Source organism: Ptychodera flava (genome assembly GCF_041260155.1).
Source record: "Ptychodera flava strain L36383 chromosome 23 unlocalized genomic scaffold, AS_Pfla_20210202 Scaffold_24__1_contigs__length_23054250_pilon, whole genome shotgun sequence".
NCBI lineage: Eukaryota > Metazoa > Hemichordata > Enteropneusta > Ptychoderidae > Ptychodera > Ptychodera flava.
In genome coordinates this window covers 15592456-15605075 of record NW_027248278.1, presented here as the reverse complement: position 1 = coordinate 15605075, position 12620 = coordinate 15592456, and positions in this window count along the sequence as shown.

Sequence of the window (12620 nt, the reverse complement as noted above, 5' to 3'; positions counted from 1 at the left end):
GTTCACATGTTTTGAACAATATTGCAGCATTTGGTATTGTCGAGCAATGATTCTAACTCATAACATTTCCACAACATTGCAGATTTCCAATACAATCTTAAAGATGGTAAGCAAATATGGTGTAATATTAAATATATTTCTAAAATTCGTGAGAAATTGTGTCAATTCAATTATCCCGCTTTTGTTCCAAACATGTTAAAAGCAGCAGCTATGAGTGTGTTTTTTTGTTTTGTTTCAAATTGCATTGAACAATATATGTTGAGGATAGATATACTTCTAGATCAAATCTTCTATGGCCAAAAACACCCATGCAGACGCTTTTAGCGTGCAATTATACAACAGACAAAAGAAGAGTTGCTAGTTTTCCTTCAATCTCATTGTTGTTCCTCCGATTATATTTGGCTACCATGCTGTCAAAAGGCCCAACCATGCATTGGCAGGAGGTATGTGTTTTTGATGCTGAAGATAATGAATACTTACTATGTTGCAAGAATATTTTTAATCAATTATATGTAATAGCAAATTTTGTAAGATTCCCTTTCGTTCATCTCTTTGGCTTTGTTTAATTGACACCTAAATGTGAAAGATATTCCCTTCTTGGCCCTTGCCTTATCTTTGTTATGATTGAATGTTGGGATTAGAACTGTTCAGGTCTATATATACTACTCATGATCCTTGTTTTGTCATCATTACGAAGGACCTTATGAAAATACGTGATTTCACCTCAAATAGTGTATTTTAATGTAACATGCGCGGTATCAAATGGTTGCCTCAAATACACAGCCCGTGTGGCAGATATATGAGTAGAGTCTTCGCCCATGAAACAATCATTCAAGTCATTCTGACCATCATCTTTGCACCTGTCCTTTAACAATTCCAACACAAAATGAATCCTCACCCCACCAGTTTTACATCGGGAATATTGTAAAGTAATGCACCGTGGTCTAATTCGGCAGCAATCCCCCTGCTACATTGTCTGATGTTGTTACATTGAGGTCATTTGATTGATTATCAATTTTAGTTCCAAATTCAGTTCTGTTAAAATATATGTAAAGTCAGGGTAATAGCCGTTTATGGAATTGTAGCTCCTATTAACCAGAAATTATCAAAATGGTCAACTTGACACCTGTATTTATCATTAAAGAGAAGGACATTTTTTAGAACATTGGAATTCCAATGAAATTTCAACAAGGGCTTACTGGTTGAAATCTCCTATATCTTGTTTTTTTTTGAAGCGATATCAAAGCATGTCACAAATAGAATATCAGTCTGGCCAACTATGCCGTCTACTGCGTCCGTTAAACAGTGGAAATTATTTTCTTTGCCCGAACCGAAACAAAAAGAGCTTCTCTGACTATTCATACCACAGTACTTCGACCGATTTCGGGTAATATTTATTGAGCGTGGGATTTTGCCGAGAGGTTTTTCTGTGGCTTCTCCGCTAGGTGACTGGTGCCATACGTTGTGAGGTCGAACCCGATTGACAACACCGTATTTCTACCCCAGGTTGATAGCACTGCTGGCTTTGACCCAGTTTAAGCAATGTATTCACTGTTTCAACAAAGTTCGTGTGCTATGAGTGAGTGAGTATATGAGCGCGAGTGCTTCATGAACTCTAACGCGTGTGGAGGGGTCACAGTCAGAAACATTGTAACAAATTAGCTCTGCTTTTGAACCAATCTTTATTGAAAATTGGGAGTTTGCCGAGCGGTTCTGTCTTTGGCTTCTCCGCTAGATGACCACTGCCGTATGTTTTGAGTTCGAACCCGATTGAAACTACCCCTCGTCTACCCTTCGTTGATAGCTCTGCTGCAAGACAGGCTGCCTTTCATCAGGTTTAAGCGATGTATTCATTTTTTCGATAGTGGGTGTACGAGCGTGATTGCTTCATGAACTGTACAGCGTGTGGAGGGGGTCGTAGTCAGAAAAAATGTATCAACTTAACTCGCTTATTGAAGCATTCTTTATTAAGAGTGGGAATTTTGCTGAGTAGTTATGTCCGTTGCTTTTTCACTAGGTAACTGCTACTCTTTGTTGTGAGTCGAGCACGATTGAAAAATTATTATTATATTGTTTTATATCCTGTTGGTGCATCGTACATCAGTGATATCTACAATATTTGGTTTTGAAGCTAATCCAGGTCTGGAATTGAAAAATATTTTTTTCACAACATGAGCAATGTTTATATTATATTTGAACTCAACACGCACTGCACCCAGTCACATAGCAAAGGCATCACAGTCAAAATCGCTTGGTCAAATCCCCGCCTAAAAAAAGAGTGGTTTAATGACAGAGCCAAGTTGTAAACGTTTCCTACGGTATCAGTCTTGTCTCTCCTTAAGCGGCATCTTGGAAGCCCTGACGATCGATGGAGCCTGGATGTCGTAGAGTAAGAGGTGACCTGTCGAGCTTGTTTGCAGCACTCTGCTGTTTGAGATCGGTAACTAAAACGTGAAGTCGCAGAGCCAGGTATGTTGCAGAATGTGTCCTAGACAGAGGCACTTCCCTGTTTTGACTCAGATATACAACAAGTGATATATCACAGAATTGGCAAAAATGGATTGACAAAGCAGAAGTTCTGACAAAGAGAAGTATTCTTTGAACTTTTTTGCACAATATGAGAAGTATTACTAAAAAACTAGTGCCCAGATGCTAGCGATCGAGTAGAAAAACATACTTAAATTTCGTGACGTTCCAGAAACTGAAAATTGCAGAGATTGCAGTGCCTCGACAGTGATGTACTTCCGTAGTCCTGTGTTGCTGACACCGTGATATGCACTCGCACAGCCAGGGGTGTATGTTGCAGAACATGCCCTAGATAGAGTCACTAACCTGTTTTCACTCAGGAAAAAATCAAATAGTCATGATAGATCACGTACATTAGCAAAATGGAATTAAAAAGAGGATAGAATGACGATGAGAAAATTAATGTTTGCAATTGTTTTTTTGCACTATATGAAAAGTGTAAACACGATTGGAATTAATTTGGGATAATTGGATCTTTATATATTTCAAATTTCTCAAAAGTATAGCTGAATGTTGCAATTTAACAAATTACTCATAAAAACAAGTGTGTAACTTAAAATGAAAAGCAGATAAGCTTATATTTGCAGCTTAAAATGACCTTACGCCACCATCCAATTGTCCCAAATTAGTTCCAGTCGTATTTGTAGCTAGTCATAAATGGGTGCCCAGGTGAAAACTGTCGTGATATGTTGACAAAAGATCGAGTACAAAAAGTTATTAGAGTTCGTGAACTTCCACAAAACTTTGCACAAAATTCCGTTGCTATGCATTTGATTAAAGTAGGATCCGTTGTACAGCTTTAGGTTCTGCACCCGCCTTTGAAGAGCCTAACGACAGACACTAATTTATAAGGAAATCAATTGAGGAACAAAGTGGCAAATAACAAGTGATATTTCCATACAAGTAAAATGAGAACATAAAAGCGGTTGCTGATGGTCTGCGTATTTGAAAAGTTGTAAATTGACCATAAAATGTGTGTTTACATTGACAAACCTGCAGGAAACAGGAAAGGTCGGTCACAAACGTCTTAGTTTGTAATTCTTATGGATGACTAAGACAATATCAAAATATTTGATAAATGATTTAAAAAAGCTCACGACCAACACACTCTATTTAGGATATTTTAACGCTTGCACGGTGATGCACTTCCATAACCATGTGTTGTTGACACCGGTGATATGCGATCGCACAGCCAGTGGTGTATGTTTGCAGAACATGCCCTAGATGGAGCCACTTCCCTGTCTACATCAAATCATCATGATAAATCACGTAAACTAGCAAAAAGGGAATCAAATTGCAAAAACAATAACGATGAGAAGTACAGTTTGAAATTATTTGTTTGCAAAATATGAGAAGTGTAACTAGAAATAAATTTATTTAGAGCCTGGTTGCTGGCTCTCAAGAAAAAATTGACAAAAGATCGTGTATAAAAAGTCATTAAAGTTCGTGAACCTTCGGAATCTGAAAGATTGTACAAATTGCTGTTGCTATACTTGTGATTAGTGTAGGATCCGTTGTACAGCTTTAGGTGTTAATGCTGGTATTTCTGCTACATTGCTCAGGTTTTGAGCAAACACTAATTTATGCGGGAATCAATTGAGGAACCAACACAGTTTACCGGAGAAAAACAAGCGATATTTCCTTTCGGGTAAAATGGAAGTAACATTTGTTGATTATGGAATGCGTATTTGAGACGTTGTAAATAAGATATAAAATGTGTTTTTACCCTGACGCTGCTTTAGAAAACAGGGTAGGTCGCTCACAAACGTTTATGTTTGTATTTCTTATAGGAAGACGAGGACTAAGTGAAAATATGGCCATATCTTATAAAAAAACAAGATTACGACCTATACATCATATTTTTAGAATGCTTTAACGCCCAGACAGTAATGTACCTTCATCTCCCTGTGTTACTGAAACTGTTCTGAACACGGGCTTACGGACAGTGGTGTATGGTTTGTGATACTCTTACGTAGCAGATATGTTTAATTTATGTCTCCTATTTCATTTTTTTAACCATGAATGTTTTCCCATTGACATCATCATTCTGAATTGTTTTAGTCTGACATGTCACAAATAAACATGCGAATAACACGATTATGAAGGTTCCACTATCAGGGCAGATAGACGTCAGCGTTCGAAATCATGACTCTACATGTATGCATGTAAGTAGACGCAGGGTAGGCATGTTGTAAACAGAAAGTGTATCTGTTAAGCAAAATGCGCATTTGGAACGTTGCCGGCGAAAGCAACCAACGCGCGCTTTGAATCCTTCGGTATCGCCTTAAATGTTGACAGAAATTGCATCAGTTGCGCTTTAAATTATGTCGGACGTGTCCGAGGCTCACTCGCTAATTGGCAAAATGCCAGAGAGGCAGTGCCGCGTTCAATAGCAGACACGCACAGTGTTATTTCAACACAGAAGAGGACAGAGTACGTCCGTCTAAAGCACTTCTCTGTGTAACTGTCTACACGACTACGTACAACTCATAGCCAAAACGAAAGGTCAAATTACGGTAACGTAATATATCCGCTCCTCTCACTGCATGATATCGTGACAATGTATTCACATTGAGGAGTTATGTCTGTTGTCACATATCGAAGTGATAGCAGCTGAGAATTTAAAATATTTTTAATTAACCATTTTTGTTTTGCACGCAATAATAAGTTGTTTTTTTCGAAGCTGACGCAAAGAAAAGTTCAACCTTTACGCACATCAACAATGCTACTGAAACGCACTGTTATTCTTGATATTTCATAATAGTCACAAGGACTAAACTTGTACTACTTACCAAAATAGCGATACAGTTCATACATGTGATGGCTGAGTTGGCAAGCACTGAGTATCTCAACATGCTTCGGGTTTGGAACAAAAACATGAAGTCCACAGTAAAGTAGAAAATTTAAGTGGCGGTAAAAGAACAGAACGTTTCAGATAATGTCTTTCTTGGCTTTAGATGACAGGATTTCTGTTTTAATAGGTAAAACGTCACAAGCAATGTAAACTGAATGTATCTAAAATTTCGTAAAACAAGGAAATAAACATAACCAAGATTTTCCTACATTATTTAAGGACTAGAGGACAATGATTAAAATTCAAATACTGGCACTAAGAATACATCAAGCTATAGTCATAAAAAATGAAGAGCTTGAATGAATTATTAATTTATCAAATTGATGGTGAGTTAGTGTCAGTAATTTTTCTTGTGCGATGTTATTGTAATTCTCCCATTGTTTTGCCTTGTGATTCATAAAATTCAGAGAAGCCAAGTTTATGAAAACCACTATCATCCTCTAAAGAGTGTTTAACTTTACGGATGGTTTGAAGAGAATTTTATAAGACTTTCAACTTTGAATTAAATTTAATAAAGTCAAAGTATACAATTCTAATACTTGACGAATTACTTAAAATAAAAGTGCAGTCGTCATTCTACTGATATTCTACAGTTATTAGTTTTTGATTAGTTTCTGACAATTAAATCGTCATTTTTAGGTACAATTATCCTTCAACTAAATTGTGCAGAAGCTCACTAGTCCTAGACCCACATTATGTCAAATATATCGCCCCGTTGAGTTGACAAGCACAGTCTGAAGCTACAATTGTCGCACGAGTAAATTACTTTCATAGAGAATTTGTTATCAAAGTCACAATTGCAGATTCCGTCGTCATAGTGTAATTATCATTATTTTTTCATATATTTTAATCCTCAACTGCGTTTTTATGATCAACTTTCGATATAGAAATTGCCAACACTCACTCGTTAGACCACGGTGGTGGCACTCTCGGGAACATTCGTGCCCGTGCCTGTTCCAAAATCACGGAAAAGGGGCCCTGTTTGTTTAACACAGATGTGCGCGAAAAAGTGAACCACGAACACATGAAATAGGGCAATGAAATACGTTTTCCAAAATCTTGTAAATATATGTATCAGCTGTACAGTCACGCCAGGGATAAAATTGCTATAATAATATTTGGCGCGTATGTGACCAAAGACAGACATGCCAATATAATATTCTTTCACACAACGCCCTTCCGTAGTTTTGTGTACATTTGCGCGGCACTATCTGTGTCGTCGTTCCTATCTTCAATTTGTATTTTAACATGTGGGTTCGAACCCGATAGAAAACTAGCCGTATGTATATCACTTAAGGTAGAATGCGCATCGGGGACAGATAGTCAGACTCTGAAACATTTACATTCTCTTCTAATCTACCACATTTTAAAATCTTGGAGTAGAAAACGTTTCACCGTCTTAGTTTTTCGAAAATCAAAATTTTATTTTTATAATTTTATTTTTTTCCATAGAGTTTAAACGGCGAGGCGCCCATTTTTGAATTTCAGATATCGGTAAATATTGGGTAAATATTTTACCCAAAATTGTACGGTGACGCCCAAGTTTTATTCGTCATTTGAAAAGAGGATAGTTGAAAGATTCCTTGAGGAAAGTTTGAGCAAAAGTTTAAGTCTTTAATTTTCGAGGCGCATACTATCTTGATGGAAAATAAATGAAAGACTAGGTATTTTCTCTCATGATATTTCAGCTAAAAATAATGCACAGTTGTTCTTTAGGCTACGTAAGTGCTGTAAAATCTTGTCTATAAGATCGGCATAAATCACCAACAAAGCGTCTCCTTTGGGGGATAGTAAGAGAGAGGACAGACCTACCGAAAGAAAGAGTAGGGGCACAAAGTCTTCGAAGAAAACCGTTTATTTCTTAAACATGGACAGTACGTACGTTGCCAGGTATTGCCCTTTCTCTGTGTGAAGTTTATCACAGCTTCATTTCCATATATAATTAACTTTATATTACTGATATAACACTTAAATTTTGGCACCAAATTTGATGAAACCCGCTACAAATATTGATCTGATAAATATTTAATTGTCGCGTGAAGAATTGAGCATTGTCATGTTAATTAAGAGTTCATTTGCATATTTAATGAACGTTGTAATTAGTGATATTAGTACGAATTACAGCATTACATTTGATGAACGTGCTACAGATGTTGATCTGATAGATAATTAATGAAGCATTAAGCAATGCCAAGTTAATAAAAGCTCATTTGCATATTAAATGAAGTTTTGTAATTAGTGATTTAACTCCGAGAGTACTGTGCGAAAGTTGATGAAACCTGCTACATATAATGATCTGACAGATATATGATTGTTCTGTGAAGCGTACTACTATGTAATGAACCTGTTGTAAACCACGTGAGCACATTCAGTTCACATCTGGTTAATTCTTTATTACAAAAGAGAATTAATTCTTGTTTCCTCAGCAAAGTGTGAACAAAATTGAATTGCTTGCTGTATATCATACTCCCTCAACACTTTTCAAACCCCAAATATCAGAGAATAAATATTTCACCTACGTAAGTGTATAATCAGTAAACCATTAGCCACACCGTACTATCACGACAGGGCAGATGCTGAAGCACTGATATCACAGGCCTGACTGATTATACCTTATTGGTGTTTTTCTCGACAGTGTGCAGAATAAGCTTCGGAGATAACACTGTGTGAATTCAGTGTCTTAATCACATTTATGCTCCAGATAACATTTTGTCAATGTCAAGTGTTCAAAATACTACGAAAATATATTGCACATATTCTTCATATTTACCACATAATTACGAACATGATTTTTCCCGTAGTGAACTTTCCCATTTCATAACATGGTGCCTTTCTGAAAAGACGATGCCATGACTGAATGGAATATCAGAAAAGGTGAAACAAATACATATCACAACGAATAAACGTGATCATAATTACAATGTAGGATTTGCTTATTTTAGTTAGCATAGAGTGATGCAGAGGAACTCTGTTTGACTTTGTCTTTTGCTTTTCAAGTTATCTTGTGTATTATGTACAAAAAAAACCCTATTATTATAAACCTCCCTTCATTAATCGTCCGTATAAACTAATTCTATGGTAAATTTTGAGGGATGCGGCACGCGCGATATGAGTGGAACGCGCGCGATTGTTGAAATAAAATTGCTACAAACCCCTGAAAATTTGCATACTTTTAACGTCCCAGTCACACACGGTACAGCGGTACGCTCATTAGCTCGCACGCCAGTAATAACTTGCATGACAGAACTGTTTTTATTTGAGAAACGAGAGCATGAAAATTTTCAAAAATCCAATGTTATAACAGCATAGCTAAAAAGGAACACAACAGTGAAAATGGTAAAATCATGAACTCTGGACTGTGGAACTCAGTGAGGAAAATAGATCACTCCTCCTCCTCGTACGGGACATATGGTCGTCGGCTTTGACTGGCTTTGACCCAGTTTAAGCAATGTATTCACTGTTTCAACAAAGTTCGTGTGCTATGTGTGAGTGAGTACATGACGCGAGTGCTTCATGAACTCTAACGCGTGTGGAGGGGTCGCAGTCAGAAACATTGTAACAAATTAGCTCTGTTTTTGAACCAGTTTTTATTGAAAATTGGGAGTTTGCCGAGCGGTTCTGTCTTTGGCTTCTCCGCTAGATGACCAGCTGCCGTATGTTTTGAGTTCGAACCCGATTGAAACTACCCCTCGTCTACCCTTCGTTGATAGCTCTGCTGGTAGACAGGCTGCCGTTCATCAGGTTTAAGCGATGTATTCATTTTTTCGATAGTGGGTGTACGAGCGTGATTGCTTCATGAACTGTACAGCGTATGGAGGGGGTCGTAGTCAGAAAAAATGTATCAACTTAACTCGCTTATTGAAGCATTCTTTATTAAGAGTGGGAATTTTGCTGAGTAGTTATGTCCGTTGCTTTTTCACTAGGTAACTGGCTACTCTTTGTTGTGAGTCGAGCACGATTGAAAAATTATTATTATATTGTTTTATATCCTGTTGGTGCATCGTACATCAGTGATATCTACAGTATTTGGTTTTGAAGCTAATCCAGGTCTGGAATTGAAAATAATTTTTTCACAACATGAGCAAGGTATGTTGCAGAATGTGTCCTAGACAGAGGCACTTCCCTGTTTTGACTCAGATATACAACAAGTGATATATCACAGAATTGGCAAAAATGGATTGACAAAGCAGAAGTTCTGACAAAGAGAAGTATTCTTTGAACTTTTTTGCACAATATGAGAAGTATTACTAAAAAACTAGTGCCCAGATGCTAGCGATCGAGTAGAAAACATACTTAAATTTCGTGACGTTCCAGTAACTGAAAAATTGCAGAGATTGCAGTCCCTCGACAGTGATGTACTTCCGTAGTCCTGTGTTGCTGACACCGGTGATATGCACTCGCACAGCCAGGGGTGTATGTTGCAGAACATGCCCTAGATAGAGTCACTAACCTGTTTTCACTCAGGAAAAAATCAAATAGTCATGATAGATCACGTACATTAGCAAAATGGAATTAAAAGAGGATAGAATGACGATGAGAAAATTAATGTTTGCAATTGTTTTTTTGCACTATATGAAAAGTGTAAACACGATTGGAATTAATTTGGGATAATTGGATCTTTATATATTTCAAATTTCTCAAAAGTATAGCTGAATGTTGCAATTTAACAAATTACTCATAAAAACAAGTGTGTAACTTAAAATGAAAAGCAGATAAGCTTATATTTGCAGCTTAAAATGACCTTACGCCACCATCCATTGTCCCAAATTAGTTCCAGTCGTATTTGTAGCTAGTCATAAATGGGTGCCCAGGTGAAAACTGTCGTGATATGTTGACAAAAGATCGAGTACAAAAAGTCATTAGAGTTCGTGAACTTCCACAAAACTTTGCACAAAATTCCGTTGCTATGCATTTGATTAAAGTAGGATCCGTTGTACAGCTTTAGGTTCTGCACCCGCCTTTGAAGAGCCTAACGACAGACACTAATTTATAAGGAAATCAATTGAGGAACAAAGTGGCAAATAACAAGTGATATTTCCATACAAGTAAAATGAGAACATAAAAGCGGTTGCTGATGGTCTGCGTATTTGAAAAGTTGTAAATTGACCATAAAATGTGTGTTTACATTGACAAACCTGCAGGAAACAGGAAAGGTCGGTCACAAACGTCTTAGTTTGTAATTCTTATGGGATGACTAAGACAATATCAAAATATTTGATAAATGATTTAAAAAAGCTCACGACCAACACACTCTATTTTAGGATATTTTAACGCTTGCACGGTGATGCACTTCCATAACCATGTGTTGTTGACACCGGTGATATGCGATCGCACAGCCAGTGGTGTATGTTGCAGAACATGCCCTAGATGGAGCCACTTCCCTGTCTACATCAAATCATCATGATAAATCACGTAAACTAGCAAAAAGGGAATCAAATTGCAAAAACAATAACGATGAAGTACAGTTTGAAATTATTTGTTTGCAAAATATGAGAAGTGTAACTAGAAATAAATTTATTTAGAGCCTGGTTGCTGGCTCTCAAGAAAAAATTGACAAAAGATCGTGCATAAAAAGTCATTAAAGTTCGTGAACCTTCGGAATCTGAAAGATTGTACAAATTGCTGTTGCTATACTTGTGATTAGTGTAGGATCCGTTGTACAGCTTTAGGTGTTAATGCTGGTATTTCTGCTACATTGCTCAGGTTTGAGCAAACACTAATTTATGCGGGAATCAATTGAGGAACCAAACACAGTTTACCGGAGAAAAACAAGCGATATTTCCTTTCGGGTAAAATGGGAAGTAACATTTGTTGATTATGGAATGCGTATTTGAGACGTTGTAAATAAGATATAAAATGTGTTTTTACCCTGACGCTGCTTTAGAAAACAGGGTAGGTCGCTCACAAACGTTTATGTTTGTATTTCTTATAGGAAGACGAGGACTAAGTGAAAATATGGCCATATCTTATAAAAAAACAAGATTACGACCTATACATCATATTTTTAGAATGCTTTAACGCCCAGACAGTAATGTACCTTCATCTCCCTGTGTTACTGAAACTGTTCTGAACACGGGCTTACGGACAGTGGTGTATGGTTTGTGATACTCTTACGTAGCAGATATGTTTAATTTATGTCTCCTATTTCATTTTTTTAACCATGAATGTTTTCCCATTGACATCATCATTCTGAATTATTTTAGTCTGACATGTCACAAATAAACATGCGAATAACACGATTATGAAGGTTTCCACTATCAGGGCAGATAGACGTCAACGTTCGAAATCATGACTCTACATGTATGCATACAAGTAGACGCAGGGTAGGCATGTTGTAAACAGAAAGTGTATCTGTTAAGCAAAAATGCGCATTTGGAACGTTGCCGGCGAAAGCAACCAACGCGCGCTTTGAATCCTTCGGTATCGCCTTAAATGTTGACAGAAATGCATCATTGTGCTTTAAATTATGTCGGACGTGTCCGAGGCTCACTCGCTAATTGGCAATATGCCAGAGAGGCAGTGCCGCGTTCAATAGCAGACACGCACAGTGTTATTTCAACACAGAAGAGGACAGAGTACGTCCGTCTAAAGCACTTCTCTGTGTAACTGTCTACACGACTACGTACAACTCATAGCCAAAACGAAAGGTCAAATTACGGTAACGTAATATATCCGCTCCTCTCACTGCATGATATCGTGACAATGTATTCACATTGAGGAGTTATGTCTGTTGTCACATATCGAAGTGATAGCAGCTGAGAATTTAAAATATTTTTAATTAACCATTTTTGTTTTGCACGCAATATAAGTTGTTTTTTTTTTCGAAGCTGACGCAAAGAAAAGTTCAACCTTTACGCACATCAACAATGCTACTGAAACGCACTGTTATTCTTGATATTTCATAATAGTCACAAGGACTAAACTTGTACTACTTACCAAAATAGCGATACAGTTCATACATGTGATGGCTGAGTTGGCAAGCACTGAGTATCTCAACATGCTTCGGGTTTGGAACAAAAACATGAAGTCCACAGTAAAGTAGAAAATTTAAGTGGCGGTAAAAGAACAGAACGTTTCAGATAATGTCTTTCTTGGCTTTTAGATGACAGGATTTCTGTTTTAATAGGTAAAACGTCACAAGCAATGTAAACTGAATGTATCTAAAATTTCGTAAAACAAGGAAATAAACATAACCAAGATTTTCCTACATTATTTAAGGACTAGAGGACAATGATTAAAA